General features: G+C 43.1%; 1 long non-coding RNA gene across 1 annotated transcript; it reads right to left on the minus strand.

Moving 5' to 3' along the window:
- Positions 1–17,689: 17,689 nt before the first annotated feature.
- On the minus strand, positions 17,690–24,693 carry LOC309538890. The gene is made up of 3 exons (XR_014222465.1): positions 24,449–24,693; positions 20,793–20,884; positions 17,690–18,278 (listed from the first exon to the last, which is right to left on the minus strand). It is a non-coding gene; the product is annotated as an uncharacterized lncRNA (long non-coding RNA).
- Between the last annotated feature and the right edge of the window lie 1,242 nt (positions 24,694–25,935).

Consider the following 25,935-nt stretch of genomic DNA (forward strand, 5'->3'; position numbering starts at 1 on the left):
TAATGATCAGTCTTCCCTCTGGTGGCTAGGCCTCCTTGCACAGTGCTCTTGCCATCTGGAGCTCTTTTGTTCAGTACTTTGAGTTAGAAAAATGCATTTCCGTAGGAAAAATAACATTTGGTAGGGAGCTGGCGACAACAAGATCATTGTTGCCAGAATGCATGCTGTGTGGGTGGTTCAAATGGCACTTAAACATGTTTCCTCCATGTTCCCTGAGGTATAGCAATTTTACCCCCAGCAGTTGACTCTCCCAAATCCTAGGAACAGGGCAAATGGTGATATCCTGGGTACATTCTCACCATTAGTTGCTAGTCCAGTATATTACCAGGAAAGAAGGTGAACAGTGACTGAACAATGGCAGTGAGAGATCCGCTGTGGAAGGGAGTCTGTTAAGGGTTATGCAAGTCCAGAAGCACCAAGCTGTGGTGGTAGCTCTCTAGAGATTTAGACAGGAGCATTTCCCATCTTTTCCTGGTGATGACAGGGCTTGAACCTGGGACTTGGAACATACTGAGCTACAGCCCTTAGCCACAGTCCTGGAAATGATGCACAGACACTTTTCAAATGGGCCATCCAGGTGTGTACTCAGTCCTGAGGAGAAGATGTGTGCACTCATTTGTATTAACTGGTTCCAGGGCATTTGATGATGTTGCTGATTTTAAAAGTGGGTATCACAAGCTGCTCTGGAAGGGTTCAAATACTGTATCCATTTCTCCTCTCTCCTTTTCACACATGACAGTTTTATCAGGCAGCTTAAATCTCTGCTTTAAGGACTAGCAGGCTGTCTAAGAGAAGTGACATTCTCCTATTCCTTTATTTTGGGGGGTTTGATGCATTTTTAGTACAAACATATTTAGAAGGGACTTTCTTGCCCTCCTTTTTATCCTTCTTCTTCTTGCTTATAACAAAGCAAGGAAAACACCTTCTTTCCTCCAGATTCCTTTCCCTACTCTGTGCTGCCATCTTTTTAGACCTGTTTTCTCACATTTATACACAGTAAGGCACATGTATCCCTGTGACAGAACAAAGAATGCAGAGAATTCACCTCCTTGACCCAAAGGCCATGTGAGCGCATAGGCCTTGCTCCCACATGCGCACAGAGCCCTGTGCATGCTAGACTGTGTCCACATTACCACGTACTCTGGCTCAAGTGTGCTCCCACTGCTGGCTTTTGAATCTGTGCACATATGGTGCTACCATCATGCAGAGCTCTCCCATAGTTTCTTGGGAAATACTGCTGTTTGAAGTCTTTCCCATTAAATCAGCTTCAATTCAGAACAAAAACCTAAGCCACACTCACTTTGCGGACAAGCTGAAATGAGTAAATTTGAGGCAGCCATTGCACACGCATGGATGACAGCTTCGTGAATCAGAGTTGCAGGGGGTGCAGGAAAACCAAACAGGTAATGTGCAAATTCCACCCCCCCACACACACACTGGTGGTGTGCACAACAGTGTGCATCCATCTTGAAACACAGTGGAAGGAAACATCTACATTGTGTTTTAAGCTGCTGATTTGTATATAGCCCTAGTGTCAATCTCTTTTGGAATACTCTGTGCACTGAAGCTCAACATAACAACCCCCCCGAAGATCATGGCCACTGGTCCCATCACCTTCTGGCAAATAGAAGGAGAAGAAATGGAGGCAGTGAGAGATTTTACTTTCTTGGGCTCCAAGATCACTGCAGATGGTGACAGCAGTCACGAAATTAGAAGACGCCTGCTTCTTGGGAGAAAACCTAGACAGCATCTTAAAAAGCAGAGACATCACCTTGCCAACAAAGGTCTGTATAGTTAAAGCTATGGTTTTCCCAGTAGTGATGTATGCAAGTGAGAGCTGGACCATAAAGAAGGCTGATCACCAAAGAATTGATGCTTTTGAATTATGGTGCTGGAGGAGACTCTTGAGAGTCCCATGGACTGCAAGAAGATCAAACCTATCCATTCTGAAGGAAATCAGCCCTGAGTGCTCACTGGAAGGACAGATCCTGAAGCTGAGGCTCCAATACTTTGGCCACCTGATGAGAAGAGAAGACTCCCTGGAAAAGACCCTGATGTTGGGAAAGATGGAGGGCACAAGGAGAAGGGGACGACAGAGGATGAGATGGTTGGACAGTGTTATAGAAGCGACCAGCATGAGTTTGACCAAACTGCGGGAGGCAGTGGAAGACAGGAGTGCCTGGCGTGCTCTGGTCCATGAGGTCACAAAGAGTTGGACACGACTGAACGACTAAACAACAACGTGCACACAAATGGGTGTATTATGTGACCAAGGAACCCAACCATTGTGGGCTTGAACCAGTTCTGACAATTTGTGTGTGTGTGTTTTGCACAGAACTTTAACTTGAACGGGGAGAGTGAGCTAAGAGAAGACTGTAATCTCCAGTCATTTTAAAGCACATCCTTAAATGTTGAGAATGTTGAGGAAAGTGTAAACAAACTATTTTCTTTAATGGATTTTTATTTTATTTTTTTGCTTAAGATAAACATCTGTTTTGGGGGAAATGAAAAGGAAAGCAATTATAACCTGTGCATGTGACCTGCACATATGTTCTTCTGCAGTATCCTCCTTAAGATATTCTGAGATCTGGCTGACTGGGAAAGGTTGTGGAACACTGGTATTAAATTTACGGCATGTAGTGCTTTAAAGGAAAATGTTATGAAAATGGTCTATAGGTGGTACATGACCCCAGTTAAGCTAGCAAAAATTTACCATTTGCCTGATAATAAATGTTGGAAATGTAAGGAAACTGAAGGTACTTTTTATCATCTTTGGTGGACATGCCCGAAGATTAAGGCTTTCTGGGAGATGATATATAATGAAATGAAAAAGGTATTTAAATATACCTTCCTTAAGAAACCAGAGGCCTTTCTCTTGGGCATTGTCGGCCAATTGGTGCCAAAAAAGGATAGAACTTTTTTCATGTATGCAACAACAGCAGCAAGAATACTGATCGCAAAGTATTGGAAGACACAAGATTTACCCACCTTGGAAGAATGGCAGATGAAAGTGATTGACTATATGACATTGGCGGAAATGACAAGCAGAATTCGTGACCAGGGAAAGGAGACTGCGGAAGAAGATTGGAAGAAATTTAAGATTTATCTTAAGAACTATTATAAACTTGATGAAGCTTAGAATGTCGAGATTTTACAGAGAGAAAGGGTTGCAGTAATATAAGATCAGATTAAGAAAGGACTATGATGAATTAGGATGGGAAAGAACATTTATAAGTTGCTATAAAATTTGGACATGAGGATGCAGAAAGGGGAGGTATGGGGAAGTCCGAGGAAAGAAGTCTATGAAAGGACATTTTGAAATTATATTTGTTTGTTTGTCTGTTTTTCTTTTATGTTTGTTTGTTATAAAAACTTTTGTAAAACTAATAAAAATTTTATAAAAAAAAAAAAGATATTCTGAGATCTGATCCTGCCCACCCTATTGCTCCCCTCCCCCTGGTTTCCATCTGCTTGCTTATGAAACTAAATTCTTCTTGTGTGCTGCTGTGCAAACATAATCACAGTTGAGTTTTTCTTTCTTTCTAATGAAGGCCTTCCTGCTTACACCTGTAGACCCATGTGGGTGATGATTCTCCAGGGAAAGAAAATACTGGGCTCTTTTCTCAATGAATAGAGTTTTCAGTGTTTCCAGTCTCAGTGAGCTTCTGTCAATCTGAAATGGAAAGAATTTCTCTTTGGAAATACCAATCCATATGTAGGGATGCTTGAGTCTGTCAATTTCGATTTCTCCCAGTTTCTCATTTTTCCAGCCTCAAGTTGAGTTCTCCTCATTTCCGCATCAGTTTGTGAAAGCATTTTTTAAAGCCCTCATGAGAAATCACCAACATTTTTGTGCCAACTTATCCCAATATTCACATTTTAATGCGATTTTTGCAAACAAATTTCACTGATATAAAACACATTTGTGTTTTTTTTTCCACCAATATACAGTATGCATTCTTAGGTACTTTATATGCCTTTTTAGTATCTGCATTTTATAGACATTAATTGGCTGGAGAACAGAACTGTAAAATTTGAAGATGTGTGAATTTCAAAGGATGGCTTTCTATTGCATATTGCTTTGGAAAGTGTGAAAGTGCTGACTCTATCATTAGGCAAAATGAGTTGACTGCCTCAAGCAGCGGATTTGGGGTACCATGAAAAGTTATCACACTTTGGTTATTTAATTGTGTTAGAATATTGAAATAATCTTTTATTTCTCTCTCTCTCTCTCTCTCTCTCTCTCTCTCTCTCTCTCTCTCTCTCTCCTTCCATGCTATATCTTAACTGCAGGGTTTCCACTGGAGCTTCTACTTCAGATCCCAAAATGTCTTGGGCCAGTCCTGTGAATTTTGCTTGGCTTCCAAAAAAAACCAGATGGAATGTTAAAAGCCACATCAAAGTGCAGGCGACCAAGTGGGGCGGAGTTCTACCCATGCACATTTACACTGATAAAAGTGGTCAGGACTTGATGAGTGAATTTCTAGAGCAAACAGTGAGAGTTATAAACATCACATTCCATATTGTTGAAACAAATCATCACAGTCATGCATATACTTGAATTTTAAAAAAGAAATCTAAGAATTGATCAAAGTGAACATTATAGAATATCATCCACGCCTTATTACAACAGCAGTTTGTTTGTTTGCTTGCTCTGGCCAGTCTTGGAGGTCTAGCTTCCTTGCTGCCCCTTCTGAGATTCACAAGTGGAAGCAGTTTTCTGTTTGTGCAAGGCATCTTTAAATCCAGTCCACTTGTCTTAAATTAGCATTGACTATATGTAGGGACGTGGGTGGCGCTGTGGTCTAAACCACTGAGCCTAGGGCTTGCCGATCAGAAGGTCGGTGGTTTGAATCCCCACAACGGGGTGAGCTTCTGTTGCTCGGTCCCTGCTTCTGCCAACCTAGCAGTTCGAAAGCACGCCAGTGTAAGTAGATAAATAGGTACCGCTCCAGCAGGAAGGTAAATGGCGTTTCCGTGCGCTGCTCTGGCATCACCAGAAGTGGCTTAGTCATGCTGGCCACATGACCCGGAAAAACTGTCTGCGGACAAACGGCAGCTCCCTCGGCCAGTAAAGCGAGATGAGCACCGCAACGCCAGAGACGTTCACGACTGGACCTAACGGTCAGGGGTCCTTTACCTTTAACTTTATACTGTGACTCCCCCTGTAAACAATCAGTACAGACACAAACTCAGCTTCCTCTAGTCCTGCTCCTTTGAGGAAGTTGTGTTTAAGCATACCCTCCAACATTCCTCAGATGAAAACAGAGGCATTTCTCACTCCCGCCAACTGACCCTCTTTGACCCCCTCACTTTTTATTCCCGCCCCAAGCATTTCCTATCAGAAGAAGGGCAGGTGTCACCACCATCACCCTGATGGGACACAGCACACACTCCCTCCACCGTCCTGAGAAAACCTCAAAACCCTTGTAGAATTTCTGAAACAACAATGGGATATTAGCTGCGCCCAAGAACAGCGACAACTGGGAAAAGATAGGCATAACATTTTACAAGGACAGGAAGAAACATCACGGACAGAATAATTGCCAAACACAGGAAGAATGAGGGTATAGTTTAAGTGCCTCACTTGTAGTTTTTTAAAATCATTTAATGTGTCAATATGAATGGAAGTTGTTAATATTGCAGTTGTTGTATAAGGGATTGTTATCTTGACTGGAGTGTAATTGAAATTAATAAAATTTTGGAGCACAGAAGTAAAGAAAATCAGCAAACCATCAATTCCAGCATGCGGGGAGCCACCTAAATTATATAATTTGGTAACTGAATGATTGGTATTAGTAATTATGATTTGGCATTTTTATAATGAGGCTATTATTGGACTGTAATTGAAAACTAATAAAAAAAATCAGAGAAAGAGAGAAAACCTCTTAACCCTGATTTTATTTTATTTTTTGGTAGATCTACAAGAAGAAAAACGCACACCAATATTTATTTATTTATTTATTTTAGAAAGGGGCAAGATTAGATGTAGACACATACTGTACAACATTTTTTTTAAAAAAAATAAAGACTCCTGATTCCTACAAAGCTTGAATGGCAGGTGAAGATGATAGAATACTTAGAACAGGGGTCAGCAAACCTTTTCAGCAGGGGGCCAGTCCACTGTCCCTCAGACCTTGTGGGGGGGCCGGACTATATTTTGAAGAAAAAAAATGAACGAAATCCTATGCCCCACAAATAACGCAGAGATGCATTTTAAATAAAAGCGCGCATTCTACTCCTGTAAAAACACGGGTCGGATTTAGAAGGCGGGTGGGCCTGATCCAGCCCCTAGGCCTCAGGTTGCCTACCCACGACTTAGAACTTGTGAAAACGACTGGGAGAATAAGAGGAAACCCAAACCAGAATGTGTTTAAAGAGTGGGCAATATTTAAAGAATACTTAAAACAATATTGTGGAAATGTAAACCTTCTGACCATAGCTGTCAACTTTTCCCTTTTCTTGCGAGGAATGCTATTTGGAATAAGGGAACTTCCCTTAAAAAAAAAAAGGAAAAAGTTGACAGCTATGCTTCTGACAGGCTTAGACTGAATCTTGAAGAGTAAGGAGAGTTATAAATGCAGATAATCTCAGATATGTAATAGAGGCAACAGAAAGTGCATATAAGCTAAGAAGACATTGAAAGCACAAAAAGGTGAATTGGAAGTCAAAAGAATGTGTGATGTTAATTGATGTATTGTCTAGTGTTGCTATTGAGGTTTGTTTCTTCCTTGTTTTCATCTATTCATTTTAATTGTTCTTTTTTTTCTTTTTTTTGATTTCTTATGTAAACTGTTTGCAATAAAAAGTTGATCATCATCATCATCATCAAGACTCGCTTGCGCTCTGCTCTGCTCCACCTTTCTTCCCACACAGAGCAGCCCTGCTCTCTGCCTGTCCCTCAGAGCCAGTGTGTCACACAGGGCTGGCCCATGGCAGTGGCGGACATTTCTCCTCCTTGCCTGCTCTCCAGCAGGTGCCTACAAGTAGCCAAAGAGAGCAGGCCAGCAGCAGCAGCCATGGAAAGGCAAGAGGATGCTATCTGGTAGCAGCTGCCACCGCAAAGGACGAGCACCAGCTCATCCTCCTCCCTGAGCTCAGCAGCAACAGCACCAGCAGGGGAAATAGGGACATCTCAAGATCAAATCAGAAGCCAGGATGGGTTTCATAATTCTGGGAGTGTCCCTGGAAAATAGGGACACTTGGAGGGTATGGCTTAAGTACATAGCAGGCAGTTACACCTCTCTCTCTCTCTCTCTCTCTCTCTCTCTCTCTCTCTCTCTCTCTCTCTCTGATTAACAGGGTCAGGGGAGCCAATCCTCACTGCAAAAGTGATGGGCAAGAAGAGAGAAGCTTTTCTCTTCACTCTGCCGCTGAGTCTCAGGGTAAAAGGCCCCATTAATGCCAGTGGTGATGTCTGCTAGCTCCTAGCCACGTGTGTTGTTGCGGGTGCAATCTGATTCTCACGTTCTGCACCCCTGTAATTACATAAGGACAAATGAATGCACTTCATTAAATATGACACCTCTAAACAAAAGGGCTGCGTAATGTTCATCTCCACCAGTATAAACATTTACGTAACACTTCTCGGAATTTCAGGGTGATGCACTAATTAAATCTGTAATGCCTCAGGCATTGCAAAATATTACGTAACACCAGAGCGATACTCTGCTTGGTTGACCTGGTTTATTTAGACAGTAGGTCAACATACATCAGTGCTCTGTACCCTGATCAGAATTATGAATTGAAGTTCTTCATTTTTCTGTATTTATAGAAAGGCAAAAATATGACAGATGGTTTAGAAGCCTAATAGGGGATGACAAATCAGGTGATACTTAAGTGATAAGCAGTGAGACAGAAATACAGACAATCTAGGTTGCCAATGGTGGCTTTTTCACTCATTCACTTATTCATTCATTCATTTATTCAATTTATATCCCACCTTGAACTCATTTGAAGGAAAAGTGGGATATAAATATAGTGACAGACTGGATCTACTTATGTATCTGCTTATGTGTCACTGCTTATCTCTTAAGCCAGGCATAGGCAAACTTGGCCCTCCAGATGTTTTGGGACTACAACTCCCACCATTCCTAGCTAACAGGACCAGTGGTCAGGGATGATGGGAATTGCACTCCCAAAACATCTGGAGGGCCGAGTTTGCCTGTGCCTGTCTTAAGCTGTTCATTTTGTTATCAATTTTTGGCCTTAAAAAATCCATCCTGATCAACTGGGCTTTTAAAATGAATCCCATTTGTCATGAGACTAACAAATAAATGTACATGAACTGTTTGTTTGTTAACCACTTCCATGTGATTAACATTGTTATAGTTGGTATTGATACTGTAAGTCATCAACTAGCCAGAGGATTAATTGTTATAATAAGACTCTATAACTTGGCATCGAGCCGGGCTTCTTCCCTGGCAAAACTATACAATTAGACATTTATATCCTTCACTTTTAGAACAAAAAAACTCCAGGGGTCCTCCATTTATAAAGCCCTATACATACATTGTGCCCTTGATTTCATTAAGAAAACATGCAGCTGCTAACACGGACCTCCTAATTTTAAAAACAAGCACAGGAATATCGCTGCTGTCTGCAGATAAGCACACACCCCTCTTGATCTCTTTGAAGTGTTCATGGGCCTCGTGACAAATTATGAAACCTATATCAGGTGATCTGAGATGGAATCTGATATCACCCGCTGTGATGTGTTGCCAGTGATCAGAACAAAGGTGATTCCTTGAAGCTTACCATTTCGCCTTTGAAAATTCCTATATACAAAGGGTGGTCGCAATTGTATTTGTGCTCTGCATCAAGAACTATAAAGCGCAGGGAAATACACATTGTAACCCATATAGCAAAGCATTGTTTAAGTAACGCGATGGACAAAACATTTACAGAATGTTTATTTAAACCCACAGCTGATGAGGGAAGCAATGTAATATAACCGGCAAAGAAACATTTTGTGTCCTTGACCCACCCCCTTTGGTTATTAGCTTCTCTTGGGTAATACATCTATTCACTCCCATTATACAGTGTGTATGAGGAGTCAGGGAAGGGGTGGCACCCACTGGGAGCAGATGGCGCTGTGGTCTGAACCACTGAACCTCTTGGACTTCCCGATCAGAAGTTCGGCAGTTCGAATCTGCATGATGGGGTGCAATCCCAGCTTCTGCCAACCTAGCAATTCAAATGCATACCAGTGTGAGTAGATAAATAGTGGTGGGAAGGTAAACAGCATTTCCATGCGCTCTGGTTTCTGTCACGATGTTCCATTGCACCAGAAGCACTTTAGACCTGCTGGCCCCATGACCTGGAAAGCTGTCTGTGGACAAACGCGGGCTCCCTTGGCCTGAAGCGAGATGAGCGCCACAACCCCATAGTCGCCTTTGACTGGACTTAACCGTCCAGGAGTCCTTTACCTTTACCTTTAGCACCTATGGTGGGGGACACGTTGTGCTCCTTCTGGGGTAGTTTGTACACAACTTTTAGAAGACATCTGAAGGCAGCCCTGTATTGAGAGGTTTTTAATGCTTGATGTTTTTATTATGTTTTTAGATATGTTGTAACTGCCCAGTGTGGCTGGGGAAACCCAGCCAAATGGGTGGGGTATAAATATTATTATTATTATTATTATTATTATTATTATTATTATTATTCACCTTTGGTCCTCCCCCTGCACTCAGCTCTCACCTGTGGCTTCTGGAAGCTGTCAACATGCGACAGTGGCCACACCCCAGGAACGGCTTTACTGGTCAGCTAAATCAGGTGAGTCGATGAGTCTCAAACCCTTGGTGAATTAGGTGAATTAGGAACTTCCCCAGCTATGGTGGATTGAGCAGATGACACCAATAGTGATCTAGAATGTGGTTTCTGCAGATGCTGTAGAGCAGGGGTCATCAACCTTTTTATACTTACCGGCCACTAATGCCTCTTTCTTGATGGTAAAATTTCCTTACCGCCCACCAGTGCTGCAGCAACGTGTGCCGTAGAACCCTCTACTGCCCACCTGGAATCCTGAAACGCCTACTAGTGGGCGGTAGGGACCAGGTTGACTACCCCGGCTGTAGAGGGAAGGGAGGGGCAGCTGGGGTTCCTTGACCTTGGAAGGCAGGAGAAGGAAAACTCTGATCCCAAACCCCCGCTGCCTTGCAAAATATCTTCTGCAGAAGAAAAAGCTAAGGAGTAAATAAATCCAGAGCGGAGTCCTTAAGTTGGTTGGATGGCACCTTGTACACCACCTTCTGGCAACACCTGCAGCCAAGCTGGTGCCAAACAGATAGTTCTGCTTTCCTTTGGACCACATCAGCAAGGCCGAGAGCACCAGTCTATCTAAAAGTTCTTTGAGCTACTTAGAGTCAAATTAGATGAGACAGTGGTCAAGCTAATGAGGCAGCCACCATTTTTCTTCCATAAGCTCTCTCTGAAGGATGCTAAGTCATAATGTAGTGTCTTTCCAGGGACATTGGGGTGAGGATAGTGGCCACTAGCTGGTGGCTACTAAGAAGAGCTCTGCTGCCTCCCTCACAACAGATGGCAACAAAATACAATCTGGGGTGCTTGCAAACAGCATTGTCCTGGGGACTTGAGGCTAATCACGCATACAAGTTCTGCATCACACCCATGCAATATTATTCTCATCAAAATGTTTTCCCATGTTATTTTAAAATTTAAACTGTAGAAATGGAAAATCTGGATTAGAAATTGGGGGAGGGATCTGCACTTTTGATTCCTCACTTTCCAATCTTAAAATCAGCACAGTGGAACCTCGGGTTGCAGATGTAATCCGTGATGGAGGCACGTCCGCAGCCCGCAGTGGTCACATCCTGAAGCGCCACGTCTGCCCAGACACCGGAGTGATTTGGCGCTTCTGCGCATGCGCGAGCGACAAAACCCAGAAGTAACCCGTTCCTGTACTTCTGGGTTTCCCACGGTCCGCAACCCAAAAACACGTAACCTGAAGCGTCCGTAACATGAGGTATTACTGTATTCTATATTTCCACATCAGACAGTCAACCCCATGGCAGGCGGAGGACATGTAAGCATATGTACACAGTCTGTTTTCTTATGAACCAGCATCACTACCCTAGCCTTTTTATTTATATAAAAAAAGTTGTTTAATGTTTCTTCCTACATCACTATTAATCAGTCTTAAAGCCTGTTATGAGCATATCTAAAGCCGTATTTCTTGGTTTCACAAACCCAGTGTGAGAGAGGCAAAAACAGCACTTGGAGTGTCTTTCTCCAGGAAATGCCTTCTTAAAAGTTCACTCTGATGCAACATGTAGCACAATTTCCTGACAATGCTCTTTGGTTAGATGCCTCTTAGCCTGAGGGAGGCAAGTAATCTCTGGTTGTCAGAGATGATTTAGCAGTATCTAGACCAGAGGCTGGCAAGCAACTTTTATAAACTCCCTTCCATTTTGTATATTGTTGCCTTTCCAGCCTCTCTTGAACAAGCAAAATAATAAATCACCACTTAGGGCAGACTACGTATTATGAAGCAAACAAAGAATTCCGACTCCCAGGTTTGCCCATAACGTTAAGGTGGGGTGGCATTTGCAGAAAGGAAGAAACAGAAGAAGCAGAAATGAAGAAACTGCTCCCCTCCCTGCAGATATTTCCCTCCAAATAACCACACACAGAAACACACGGTGCTCACTTACAACTGAAGTCTCAATGTGCCCAAACTTTGATGTTACACCTTAATCCTTTTCATGCTAAACAAATGATCTGGACACTATGGGGCATGAGCAGCTACCCTCATTATGGCCTTTCTTTTATTTATGGCTGTGTTTACCCGTAACCCTAAACCATGGTTTAGTGTTATGAGGGTGAATGGCACCAAGCCAAAAGAGATTTGTGGCTTACAAATATCATGTGGTTTACAAATGATTTTTTTTTTTAATGAAGGGCAGCAACCCGATGGATATGCAGGCAAATGAAGCCTTGACCATGGCCTTGTTCACACTTAACGGTTAAGCAAACAAAGCCTTACTATGAATGGTGTGTCCCAGCGCAAAAATTAAGCTGCCACTTCACATTGACCAAGGTTTGTTTGGGGTTGACTGCCCATGGGGAGACAAACCATGAGCCCAGGTTCACATGTGACAGAATCCAAACCACGACTCAGCTTCTGGTAGTGAGGACCGTAGCAACAGGACTGAGGTAGGAGCAATGGGGCTGCACTATTTTCTCTGGGCATCAGGATCTGTCATTTGCTGTCTGCCACATTTTGCAGACCCTCCAAGTGTCCCTATTTTCCAGGGACAGTTCCAGATTTACAGATGTCGTCCCAGTTTCTGATTTGATCCCGGAATGTCTCGCTTTTCCTTAGGACGCCCCTATTTTCATCAGAGAAATGTTGGAGGGTATCAAGCTATGTGACCCCCGAGCCAAAGAGATAAGTCACTGTACAACCTTTAGAAGACATCTGAAGGCAGCCTGTATAGGGAAGTTCTTAATGTTTAATGTTTTATTATGTTTTTAAATATGTTGGAAGCTGCCCAGAGTGGCTGGGGCAACCCAGTCAGATGGGCAGGGTATGATGATGATGATGATGATGATGATGATAATTTGGACGTCTCTATTTTCATCAGAGAAATGTTGGAGGGTATGATTTTGGCTTACTGCTGTGTGTGATCCAGGCCAATATGCATTATGTTTGTCCATGCTTATCAGCATAAATGTATTTATTATTATTATACAGGTTCAGGTTATTAGAAAGGTTCAGGTGGTATATCCCAGTTATATTTGAAAAGTGGTACACCATGCAAATATGGATGCGACTCATGTGGTCAAGTATTGAGTTTGTATGTCTGTGTTTAATTTCTTTGACTGCCTGCTCTTTGCTCTCAGTGGCTGCAATTCAGAAAATTTGGAAGTAAGATCCACTGAAATCAAGAGACACTTCCAAATAAATGTGCTTAGGATTGGGGTGCCAAGATCTACTTTTAGAGCCAGCAATAACAGGTGGTGCTTAATTGCTTTATATGTCAGAACAAGAACTGTTACAAACTGTTCACCCCATGACATAATCTAATGAAAATGCCTTTCACAACTCTTGTGTCTGCCATCTTCCATTGTTACTAGTCTGTTGTCTCCTAAAAGACAGAACAAAGCAAACTGCGGAAACCTCCTGGATTATTTTTGAGCACCCTAGCATTTCTGAATTGTGCATATCTAGAATTTGCATATCTAGAGGCATTTTTGCTTCTTCCTGGGCCACAATCACACCATACACTTAAAGCACTATGATACTGCTTTAAACAGTCATGGCTTCCCCAACACATTCTGGGAAATGTAGTTTGTTAATGGCACTTTTTAGGAGGCCCCTGTTGCCTCATGGAGCTACAATTCTCCTTCACAGGAACTCTGTCAATTGTAGCTCTGTGAGGGGAATAGGGCCTCCTAATAACTCTCAGCACCCATAACAAACTACAGCTCCCAGAATTCTTTGGGGGAAGCCATGACTGTTTAAAGTAGCATCATAGTGCTTTAAATGTATGGTGTGGATGTGGTCACAAAGAAAATAGCAGACCAATACTTAGCTCTTCTAGCGAGAGCTGGACTTAAGATTTTCTCAATAGGCTGTGGGAGAAAAGTTGTCTTGGGCCTTTGGCGTATCATACAGCCATTTTTTAAAAAATAAATAAATCTGCCTGGCTATTGTGCAATCATTATGCAATAATGTATTCAGGGCAAGGGAATATTTTAATTTGAAGAAATATGTTAATACTTGTTTTGGAGTACATATTCCTCTTTCCCTCAGGAAAGGAATTTCCCTTCATTCTGGAGCCACTACCCAAGCCTCTCATCTGTAATGAAGACCCATAGAGCACCTGATAGTCAGCACGTCATCATGGGTAGCATTCAACTACGGCTGTTGAGACCTGAGTTCAAAGCTCTGCTTATCTGTGAAACTCACTGGGATGAGTTTGTGCCAGTCCCTATCTCTCAGACTAGCAAGGTGACTGTCAGGATGAAATAGTGGCGGTGGTGTAGAACCACACAGGTAACTTTGACTTTCTTGAAGGATGGAAATGGAAGAGTGCTCTGGAGATATCCCTCAAATCTTGCAATGCTACAGCCTGGGGAAATCTAGGGTCTGTTTAAAACATCATTTTCTTCTGGCTAGCAGCACCAGATGCAGTTTTCTGGGCTGAGACAGGAACACAGACATTGCCCTCAAAGTCATTGTAATACCCAAATAGATCTTGGAGCTCTAATTACCTGGAGTGAAGCAATTCAAGTTAATTTGATAGCTTGTCAGAAGACATTGCCCAGGTATCTGGAATGCATTTATTAGAAACCACACCTACCTGGGGAAGGGAGGAGGATATATAAACTATTGTGTTGTTTATTCATTTGATAGCTGTTGCAAAAGAGGCTTGGGAAGCAGTTTGATCTGACTGATTGTTGGATTATAAGGGCACGGGTGAGAGTTGCCAGTTTTTCCTAGAATCACAGATGCATTCCCTGAACAGAGCCTGTCACATGGCATCTATACTTTCTCCCAATTTAAAGTGCTGCTTTTGATCTTGCAGGCCCTCGGGACGGAGTTTCAAACTGGCATACTCAAAGGACCACTTGTCTTCATGTGCACTTCCCCACACAACTCAGATGTTCAGATGCTCTTCTTCAGATGCTCCCACCATCTAAGAATTGGTTGGTGTCTATGGCAGAGGAGCCCCCTCAGTGGTGGCACCTTGCTTGACTGAGGAACGATCACAATTCCACTTACAGTATTTTTCGCTCTATAAGACGCACTTTTTCCCTCCTAAAAAGTAAGGGGAAATGTGTGTGAGTCTACTGAAGCGAAAGCAGGCTGTGCAGCTATCCCAGAAGCCAGAACAGTGAGAGGGATCGCTGCGCAGCGCTCTCTCTCGCTGTTCTAGCTTCTGGCTTAGCCGCGCTCTGTCCCTTCCCCCAGTTCCCGCAAAAGCCAGCAAGAGCCATGCTCCCTTTAAAGAGCTGCCCTTCTCCCTCCTCAGGGAAAAGCCTGCAAGCGCCACACACACGCGGCTTGTGAAAGGGGGCGCTGAGCAGAGCCTGGGATGCATACAGGCCCTGCTCAGTGCTCCCTTTAAAGAAGATTTTTTTCCTTGCATTCCCCCTCTAAAAACTAGGTGCATCTTATGGTCAGGTGCGTCTTATGGAGCGAAAAATATAGTATCTCTTCTTTCCCAACTTCCAGAACAGTAGCAATTTTGCCTCCGTTTCCTCATATATTAAAAAGGCCAAACAGCTCTGAGCATGTATAACAACAACAACAACAACAACTTTATTATTTGTACCCCGCTCATCTGAGAGAAGTTCTTAATATTTGATGTTTTGCTGTGTTTGATGTTTTAATTTGTTGGAAGCTGCCCAGAGTGGCTGGGGCAACCCAGTTAGATGGGCGGCATATAAATAATACATTATTGTTATTATTACATAGAAAATGTAGGGTTGCTGGGAATTATATAACTTGGTGACCACATAAGGAGGGTTAGGTTGAGAAGGAGGGACTAGCCCATAGCGGTGAGTGGAGATTGCAACATAGCTCTCTTCAGCCCTAATCCGAAATGTAGGGTTGGGAGAGAAATTTGATTTAGTTAACATTTATTTATTTCAAAATGTCATATTTGCTTCATAAAGCTGATACACTGCTTGATTGTAAAGAACTTCAGAGGAGATTCACATTTAATAGTAAATCTATCAAATTTGTACTTTCCTAAAGAATATGAGACTATGAAGCACGGCTTTTCTTCAAAATTTACAGTTATTTGAATATTTCGATGCAGTTTACCAGCCAATGTATACAGAAATGCATAGACTAGGGGAACGTGTGCATAAGAATTACCATACCATATTTTTCCGTGTATAAGATGCCCCCATGTATTTTTCTGAAGCCTAAATTAAGAAAGCAATATTGTAAAGCAAAGAATATCATCTTATACCCGGAAAAATGCAGTATTGGTGAAAATACCATAAAAAAAGACTCTTGAGAGTCCCATGGACTGCAAGAAGAACAAACATATCCATTCTGAAGGAAATCAGCCCTGAGTGCTCACTGGAAGGACAGATCGTGAAGCTGAGACTCCAGTACTTTGGCCACCTTATGAGAAGAGAAGACTCCCTGGAAAAGACCCTGATGTTGGGAAAGATGGAGGGCACAAGGAGAAGGGGACAACAGAGGATGAGATGGTTGGATAGTGTTCTCGAAGCTACCAGCATGAGTTTGACCAAACTGCGGGAGGCAGTGGAAGACAGGAGTGCCTGGCATGCTCTGGTCCATGGGGTCACGAAGAGACAGACATGACAAAATGACTAAACAACAACACCATAAAAAATAGGGAAATTTTCTTGCAAAAATGTGTGCATCTGTCAAAGCTGCAAACAAAAATGTGTTCATTAGGAGAAGTTTGTACTAAACTGATGAATTTGTATGAGGATTAAAAAAATAAATACACAGAAATGTGGAGGACTGAATTTAAGATTGGGAAAATGATAAACTGAGAGCACTAAAAGGAACAGATCCTTCCCTACTGACATGTTGCCAGCCACTCTTCCCTCTTTCTCTGTTTCCTGCCTCCCTATACAGAATTTTGCACCTTTTTGCAAAAGGGTGTGACAAACTGCTGAAAATACCCAGCACCACTAAGTAAATCAGTATTGTCTCTGTAATTGCTACTTATTGGTATTTCCTTGCTCAGCAATGTGTTAGACAAAGGTGGGGATTTTTCTTCTTCTGTTAGGCAAGTGAAGAATTTATAATGAACACAAATAGCTTTGGATTTTTCTATAAATACACCTGGGCGCATGCCCTGAGGATCTTTCTTCTCACTTGTCAAGGAGGGTGGGAGGACAGCTGCTTTGCAGTAAAAAGGTTTAACTGTCTTAACAGCCATAAAAAAGGCATCATAATGAAGGCTGGCCAGTTAAGGGTGTGCAAAACTTGTCTTGGCTAATTCTGAACCCAGCCAAATCTGGCTGGGGCATGTGAACAGCCTGTTGACTCAGACACAGACCTTCGGGCTCACCTGTCCATTGCACAATGTTTAAGGCAGGTAGGAGGGAATCAGATCACGTTAGAGAAGCAAAAAGAAACTAAACTGGCAACCTGGTATGAATGAAGACATTGGAGGTAGGAATTACCGTATTTTTCGCTCTATAAGACGCACCAGACTACAAGACGCACCTAGTTTTTGGAGGAGGAAAACAAGAAAAAAAATATTCTGAATCTCAGAAGCCAGAACAGCAAGAGGGATCACTGTGCAGCGATTCCTCTTGCTGTTCTGGCTTCTGGAATAGCTGCGCAGCCTGCATTCGCTCCATAAGATGCACACACATTTCCCCTTACTTTTTAGGAGGGAAAAAGTGAGTCTTATAGAGCAAAAAATACGGTATGAGCTCAGTTTCCCTCATGCTGGAAATTCAAATGTGGGAACTGACAAGGCAGTTATCTGTCTAATACAAAGGTACCCAATAAGGTGACCTACAACTCCCATCAGCCCTCACCAGCCTAGCTAGTGGTCAAGGATGATGTGATCAACACATAAGGGCACCAATGTGCCCCCTGTGTAATCCTTTTGGGTCTACTCATAAGTAATCCCCATTGAGTTCAATAGAACTTACTCCCAGGTAAGTGAGCAGGACTGACCCAAGGCATTTTGCCGCCTGAGGCAAAGAACAGCATGATGCTTCCACCCGCCCATAATCCATGTACAAAAGCTGTCTAGATTGGCAGTTAATCTCACTTCAGTATTGGTCATGAGACAGCATCTTCCATGGCTTTGGAGGAAAGCAGATGAGATTAAGGAGTGTAGGTCAGGCCGGGCGGCACACTAATTAAAATTGGCATCCCCACCCACACTTTATGATGCAGTATGAGCCACTCAATGGATATCCTACTTAGAATGTACATCACACATCCAGTCTTTGTGCCAACATTTCCAGAGGTACAAGCTTGGTGGATCAGGGGAACGCTGTGGACATAGTGTATCTTGATTTGAGTGAGGCTTTTGACAAAGTCCCCCATGATATTCTTGTGGAGAAGCTGGTAAAATGTGGTCTGGATGAGGTTACTATAATGTGAATTTGTTGCTGGTTGGCTGACTGAACCCAAAGAGTGCTCAGTAATGGGTCCTCATCATCCTGGAAAAAAGTGGCAAGTGGTTCTGTCCTGGGTATGTTGTTGTTCAATGTCTTTACAAATGACTTGGATCAAGGAATTGAAGGGCTGTTCATCAAATTTGCAGATGACACCAAACAGGAAGGGGTAGCTAATGCTGTAGAAGACAGAATCAGATTGGAGCTAACAAAATGAATTTCAATAGGGACAAATGTAAGGTTCTGCACTTGGGCAGGAATAACCAGTTGTACAGATATAAGATAGGGAACACCTGACTTGCCAGTGGTACATGTGAAAAGAATCTGTGGTCTTAGTAGACTACAAGCTTAACATGAGCCATCAGTGAGACGCAGTAGAAAAATAAAAAAAGGCTAATCTATTCTAGGCTGCATCAACAGAAGTATGCAGATCAAGGGAAGTCACAGTTACTGCTCCATTCTGCCTTGGTCAGATCTCCTCTGGAGACCTGTGTCCAGTTCTGGGCACCACAATTTAAGAAGGATGTTGACAGGCTGGAACGTGTACAGAGGAGAGCAACTAAGATGATCAAGGGTCTGGAAACCAAGCCTTATGAGGAATGGTTGAGAGAATTGGGTATGTTTAGCTGGGTAAGAGGAGACTGAGAAGAGATATGATAGCCATCTTCAAATATCTAAAGGGCTGTCATATGGAAGATGGAGCAAGCTTATTTTCTCCTGCTCTAGAGGGTAAGATCCAAATCAATGGCTTCAAGTTACAAGAAAGGAGATTCTGACTCAACATCAGGAAGACCTTTCTGACAGTAAGAGCTGTTAGACAGTGAAACGGACTCCCTGGGGAAGTAATGGACTCGCCTTCATGGGAGGTTTTCAAGCAGAGGCTGGATGGCCACCTGTCATGGATGCTTCAGTTGAGATCCCTGCATTGCAGGAGATTGGACTAGATGACCTTTGGGTATCTTCCAACTCTACAATGCTATGATTCTATGCCTCAGGCATCTTCTGCACCCAGAATGAGCTTACTGAATTGGAGTGACCACATTTCTGTACTTCAGACACTTTATAGATTTGAAAAGCTAATGCCTGCAACTAGAAATTCATAAGCCGCACTTGAGAAGCAGTGCAGTGTAGTGGTTAAGAGTGGTGGACTCGTAATCTGGTGAACCGGGTTCCATTCCCCACTCCTCCACAGGCAGCTGCTGGGTGACCTTGGGCTAGTCACACTTCTTTGAAGTCTCTCAGCCCCACTCACCTCACAGAGTGTTTGTTGTGGGGGAGGAAGGGAAAGGAGAATGTTAGCCGCTTTGAGACTCCTTTGGGTAGTGATAAAGTGGGATATCAAATCCAAACTACTACTACTACTACTACTACTACTACTACTACTACTACTACTATTCTTCTTCTTCTTCTTCTTCTTCTTCTTCTTCTTCTTCTTCTTCTTCTTCTTCTTCTTCCTAAAATCAATTCAACAGGCATTAGGAATGCATTTAAAGAAATATTAAGTTTATAAGAGTTTTTAAAAATCCCGTTGCATTCATTTCTTTAAAAAATTGTTAAGCATTTCAAAATAAATATGCAGCCCTGAACCTGAAAAAATAGGAGCATTTAAAACATATCTTTACTTGGCCAGCCTTTACTGAGGTAAATAAAAAGATAAAAAATGGGATGCTCCCATCATCAGTCACTGGTTAATAGCTCCAGTTTGCAACAATTTGGTAACAAGATGAGATCACTGGTTTAGCCCAATCCCCATCCTTTTCTCACTGTTGAAATAGTAACTTTCTGCCAACACTAACAAAGCTGATAGAGAAGGAAAAATCCACTCTATATATGTCTCAGTGATATCACTGTCTATTTTCCATTTGCGGAGAACAAGTGGCATTTTCCTGTAATATAGAGAGGGGGAAATGGCAGAGCCCCAGTTTTAAGCACTTTGATGTTGAAACTTACTAGCCCTGTTCATTTCATCGAAGCAGACATGGAAACTGTACGTGCTTAGAATTAGCAATGAGGCTTACCTGGAATTAAATTCTGTACCAAACAGCAGTTCTTTTACATCATCAAGATGTTGCGGAAGGTTCTCCTACGCTCCTGGAAGAAGAAAGCTCACATCCTAGGAGCTTTAAAACTGATCTAGAGAATGTCCAAGAAACTGTATTCTTTGTTGGAATTCATATAGAATGGAGGTATAATCTACAGCTAGATCTAAAGAGCATGTTTGGTGTATCAGAGTAGAGAACTTCATTATGCCCCATAGGTTTTTGTTTTAATTTTCATGCATTGCACTCTAAACTTCTATATAAGGATGGACACACCTGTTAATATCAGTGTCTTGTTTTTTCACTCTTAAGTTCAGTCCCTGGATCCAGAGGTTTTAGAAAACTATTGCCCAGACTCTAATATTCCGTTCCTGATCAAGGTGATTGAGAGGGTGGTGACCAGCTAGCTTCAGGTATACCTGGAGGAAGCAGATTATCCAGCTCAGGCATGGCCAAACTTGGCCCTCCAGCTGTTTTGGGACTACAGTTCCCATCATCCCTGACCACTGGTCCTGTTAGCTAGGGATGATGGGAATTGTAGTCCTAAAACAGCTGGAGGGCCAAGTTTGGCCATGCCTGATCTAGCTCCTTGCTAATCTGGTGTGAAACCTGGTTTCAAGTACCAAAAGAGCCTTGGTTGCCCTGATTGATTACCTCTGTTGGGAGACAGAAAGTAGGACTGCGACTCTTGTTGGTATTCTTGATCTCTCAATGCCTTCTCTGACGCCATTGACCACAGTGTTATTCTGGAGCGAATCAGCAAAGTGAGAGCTGAAGTTACTTGTGTGAGTTGGGGTAAGTCTTGTGTGCACTGAGCTTTCCTCATTTGGCATTTAAAAAAATAAGGGGGCGAAAGGGAGTGGGTGTCCAGGAAAATAAACTTTGCCAATCCCACCCACCATTGTACCCAATGTGTTTTGACTATACAGTGGTACCTCTGGTTACGTACTTAATTCGTTCCGGAGTTCTGTTCTTAACCTGAAACTGTTCTTAAACTTAGGTACCACTTTAGCTAATGGGGCCTCCTGCTGCTGCTGCGCCACCGCCGAGTGATTTCTGTTCTCATCCTGAAGCAAAGTTCTTAACCCGAGGTACTATTTCTGGGTTAGCGGAGTCTGTAACCTGAAGCATATGTAACCTGAAGCGTATGTAACCCGAGGTACCACTGTATGAGATTTTGGGTTTAGGCGTGCTCCCCAGAATGTAACCGCTTATGGGTTTACTGTCCTAGCATTATAAAGTCCTAAATCTTGGACCAAGTACTGAAGAGTGCCTCTCCCATTATTACCCATCTGTGACCCTACCAGTGGCAAGTGAGGCCTTGTTGCCCCTCAGAGCATTTTGAGTGGTGGTTCCCCATTGATGGAATTCCCTCCCTGGTGAGGTGTGCCTCTCCCCCCAAAACCACTGGCTGGGATAATGTTTATAAAGTGTTTTTTGGCAGGACTTTTTTTCAGCCAGAACGTGGGCGCCATTGCCATTATAAAAGAACACAAGGAGGCATTCACGGTGAGTTCTGGCACCTTTTTTTCTAGAAAAATAGCGCTGTTTTTTAGATTATTTTAGAATGCCTTAAAAATTTATTTATTTTTTTGCATTGATGTGTTAGCCACCCCGGGGGGTGCAGGATATAAACTGATTAAATCACCGTCATTGATACCATATAATGTAACATCTGAGTAAGCATGATTTTTGTTAGTGCAAGCATCTCTTCTCTGCAGCGTGTACAGAGCGAGAGCAGGGTACATACTATCAAATAAAGTGATCTATGGAATAGCAAATGACACATTGATGATTGTTTGCACAGATGCAGTTGTCACTCAGCAAACCTACCCATTTATGTTAATTTAAAGCTACTGAGGACTCCTTACACAATAGGAGTTAGATCACTGTGAATAATGGACACAGGCAAGGAGTAAGTAAGGCACTTAATAGGAAGCAAACCCCATTAAATTAAATGGGTTTTGGTTTTTTTTAAGAGTAGACCTAGATCATGTGGCACTGTTTTGCCTTACAGGATTATTTTGAAAGCAAATTTCCATTTAAACATGAAAGTCAGCCTCAGTCTGCCACCTTTTCAGCTTTATGTCTTCCTTGCTCTGACACTTTTTAAAATTTTATTTTACTATCTCCTACACCTCGGTCCAGTATACCTGAAGGAGCGTCTCCACCCCCATCGTTCTGCCTGGACACTGAGATCCAGTGCTGAGGGCCTTCTGGCGGTTCCCTCACTGTGAGAAGCCAAGTTACAGGGAACCAGGCAGAGGGCCTTCTCGGTAGTGGCACCCGCCCTGTGGAATGCCCTCCCACCAGATGTCAAAGAGAAAAATAACTACCAGACTTTTAGAAGACATCTGAAGGCAGCCCTCTTTAGGGAAGCTGTTAATGTTTAACAGACTGCTGTATTATTATTTTTTAGACCACTGTATTTTAATATTTTGTTGGAAGCCACCCAGAGTGGTTGGGGAAACCCAGCCAGATGGACGGGGTATAAATAATAAATTCTATTCTATTCTACACACATCACGGAAATATATCCTTTTGGTTTTGCAACATTCTCTCACACAAGCAATTTTCATGTATTACATGTATGCAGAGCTATTGCTGCTAAGATTTTGCAATGCAGTTTTCCAGTCAAGTAATGTGTATGAAAAATGCATATACCAGAGGAAAGTGTGCATAAATGTATATGAAAATAATATATATGGCACGCATTATATTAGGGTGAATTATGCATGTGTTTTCCTGTATGTGTGTAAAACAAATTTGCATTCAAAAATGTTTCTATTAGGGGAACTACACAAGTTTTTGAGGACTTTTAAAAAAATCAGAAACTGTTGCAGAAATGTGGGAAACCAAAATTGGGAAGGGGGGGGGAAAGTAATTGAGAGAAAGCTAACTTGACAGATTTGTCCATTTCTATCTGGAGAATGGCATATCTGAAAGTTGATTTGAAGAATGCATGTCTTCTCTGGGAAACAGATGCACATGTTCTTACTGCATCATGTCTGCCCACATGCACCAAATAACAAAAAATAGAGGCATCCTGTCAGTAATCATCCTGCAGCATTCTGCACTAACTGCAGCTTCTGGATCAACTGCGAGGGAAGCCCCACACAAAGCACATTGCAGTAATCCAGCCTTGAAGTAACAAGCGCATGAATGACTGAGGCCAAGTTCTCCTGGTCCAGGAATAGGTATAGCTCCCAGGGGCTGGACTGAGGAGGAATGGTGCCCCCCCCCCTGTTATCCTGAACCTTCCTGAGAACAGTATAGATTTAGAACAGTGGTTTGCAGAAGGGCATAGTTCAGAGACTGTAGAGGGGGAAAGTTGGAAATATTGGAACAGCAGGAAGAAGAAACACCGGGGGGGGGGGAGAGACAGCTGACAGACCCAGTGTCTTTGGAAAGCATTCCTGATCCCCCCTCTCCCAGGACCAGGCGGGCATTGAGAGTAATAGAACAGAGAGCTCAGAGACAGAAAGCTCAGATTAGTCAATGCAGGAGTGACGCAGAATAAGGCGGACGTGGGATTTTACTTGGAGCAACGCCATTTCTAAAGAGAGACCACATTCCTTTGTCTCTTGCTGTGATCATTGAATAAACTAATTGGCAAGAACTCTTCTTTTTTAAAATCTGCTTCTTTGTTGCCATTGTGGGAGGGATCTGTTCCCCTGAAGCCTGGCAATACCTGGCAATAGCTGTCAAATCACTTGCAGTTAAAGGCACTTTTAGCCACTGAACCTCCAGTGACAGTGCTGGACCCAGAAGCACCCCCAAATTTCTGGCCTGCTTCTTTAGAGGTTGCGCAGCCCCCAGTGCCGGATTTACATATAAGCTAAACAAGCTATAGCTTAGGGCCCCACTCTCTTGGGGCCCCCAAAAATAATTAAAGGGAAAAAAACCTGGATGTACATTTCCAAAATATAATACAGTGGTACCTCGGGTTACATACGCTTCAGGTTACAGACTCTGCTAACCCAGAAATAGTGCTTCAGGTTAAGAACTTTGCTTCAGGATAAGAACAGAAGTCGTGCAGCAGTGGCGCAGCAGCAGTGCCCCATTAGCTAAAGTGGTGCTTCAGGTTAAGAACAGTTTCAGGTTAAGTACAGACCTTCAGAATGAATTAAGTACTTAACCTGAGGTACCACTGTACAATTACTTTGATAAAATACATATTTTGTTATGTGCAAATGGCTTTAGATACCTAATAGATCCATAAATTACCATATAGCATATATTCAACAGAAAAAAACAGTGACAATTTGTTGCTGACAAAGGACAGTTGGACATATAAAGGGCCCCCTTACCTTCAGTAGCTTAGGGCGTCATCAAACCTAAATCCAGCCCTGGCAGCCCCATCCAGGATAAGAAATTGACTCATTTCTTGGACGTGGGAATAATTCACTCACAAGATTCAAGCTCAGCTTGTTTTTCCTCATCCACCTTGCCACTGCATCCAAGGCAATTGCCCAGCGATGGTGTGGCCTCTCCCGATTCAGATGTTATGGGGAAATAGAGCTGAGCGTCAGTAGCATACCGATGGCACCTTATCCTGCAACTGCTCTCATGACCGCTCCCAATGACTTAATGCAGGGGCAGAAGAAGGGGTGTGTGGTGGAGGTGGTCCACCCTGGATGTCACCACTGAGAGGGAGGGGTGACAAAATGCCGGGCAGCACTCACTGCAACACGCCCGAGCCACGCATCTCTCCTGGAAGTGACATGGTGGCTTGGGGGCCCACAGGCTCCGTGATGCCCCAAACGGTCTGCCCGCTGCCTCCCCCTCAGCTGTAGGGCGGCTGAGTGGAAGGAGGCAGGCAGACTCTGGAGGCCCTGCAGAGGGTTCTGCCCCAGCTCGCACCGTCCCTGGGCACAGGGCACGTGCGCCACCCCAGGCGACTGATCAGCTTGCTCCGCCGTTGGCTTAATGCAGATATTAAAATAGCACTGGAGATTTGGGGCAGAACAGAGCTGCCCAGAGGCTGGAAAACACTCTTCTGTTGCTACTCTTTGGATTCCGTGCTGAAGGTAGGATTGGAACCACGAGCAAGAAAGCTATCGGGTCATTGCAAATTAGTGGCTTTGTAAAGAACAAAGTGGTCTCATTTGTTAGCGGGTGTCTCCCTTCAGAAGAAAAAGAATGGGAGGTTTTGTCTCCAATGCAAGGCCTTTCATACAATGCCAAGACAAGCAACAGTCATGCGCTGGGAATGAAAATTAGAAGTGTCTTCTTGTTGGTATACAATTACTTGTGCCCCGAGGAGGCAGCATCTTAGGTGCACAGCTGCACTGCAAATGTTTCTCCAAGTTTATTTAGCGAAAGGAGTGTGTGTACTTTACATACTAAAGCCAATTGCACTCCTGTGCCAGTTGATTCCACTCCTTCGCTGAGCTGTATGGTGACTAAGTGAGAAACAGTCATCGAAGCCTGAGGAGTTGGGGAGCTCAGTGAAGAAAGTGTCTGGCAGCAGACAGAGACAGGCCTTGGAATGTTGCAAAAAGCCCCTTCAGTGGAATGATTAAGGCAGCACTCCTAAACATACTAAGCAGGAGTAGGACTCACTGAATGTTAGTGAGACAAAGTAAATATGCAAAGGATAGCTACAGTTCTATCTGCACTTACTCAGGAGTGACGCCCACCTAGTACAGGGGGACTTAGAAAATTTCCACAGGTTACTCTGAGCCTAATAACATACCCTCCAACATTTCTCCAATGAAAATAGGGATGTCATATTCAATAATAATAATAATACCCCAGCCATGTGACTAGGTTACCCCAGCCACTTGGGGCGGCT

This window comes from Podarcis vaucheri (assembly GCF_965113315.1).
Source record: "Podarcis vaucheri genome assembly, chromosome: 8".
Classification (NCBI taxonomy): Eukaryota; Metazoa; Chordata; class Lepidosauria; order Squamata; family Lacertidae; genus Podarcis; species Podarcis vaucheri.